We start from the raw sequence: 796 nt of genomic DNA on the forward strand, positions 1-796 counted from the left end.
GTGAGGCAGGCGTGGAGCGTGCCAGCCCCCACTGCAGCCAGCAGGGTCAGAACAGCTCTGGGAGCTGGCAGGATGTGGCCAGAGAGGCAAAGGAGACCCCCATCTCACCTGCACTGACCCTCCCAGCACAGCCAGCCCCCCCGGGGTGTCAGGGTGGGCTGCCCCGGGTGGGAATGATCCCTCCTGGGAGGATGGGTTAAACCTTCCGCTCGTCTTTCCTTTCAGCTGGCTGCACCAGCAGGTGCCCAAAATCCCCCCAAAAAGGGTCAAACCCCCCTCCCTGGCAGCTAATCCCTCCCTGGTTTATGGGGACTCAAGGCAGGATGCCCTTCACTGGGCTCTTTTCCTTTCCCAGAGAGGTTTTCTCCCCGTGAGAGCATCTCTGGCACTGCCGGAGAGCCGGCAGCAAGAGCTGGCCTCTGCTCAGGGCTGGCAGGTGTCCCCTGCACAACCTCTCTTTTCTTCCCTGGTTTTGTTCTCTCCGTGGTGGTTTTCCTTGGAAAACCTGTGACTCTGCCCCAGTAGACCCCGATGGAGGCTAGTCCAGAGCCCAGGGGTCATAGCCACCCTCTGCATTGCAGCCCCAGTGTCTTCTTGCCTGGTGGGGGGCTGCTGGTGCTCATGCCAACATCATCTTCTCCCTCTCCCTGCTCCCTCCTTCCTGCTGTTCCCTTCCACCAAGGCTACGTCCTGCTTGGCCAAACAGCTTTCCTTCAGGCTTCCCCTCTGTCATTTGTGACAGATAGCAAAGATTAAATATTGGGGGGGGAGGCACAGGGGACACCCCCCCCCCTTC

Source organism: Merops nubicus, unplaced genomic scaffold (assembly GCF_000691845.1).
Source record: "Merops nubicus isolate BGI_N331 unplaced genomic scaffold, ASM69184v1 scaffold27555, whole genome shotgun sequence".
Classification (NCBI taxonomy): Eukaryota; Metazoa; Chordata; class Aves; order Coraciiformes; family Meropidae; genus Merops; species Merops nubicus.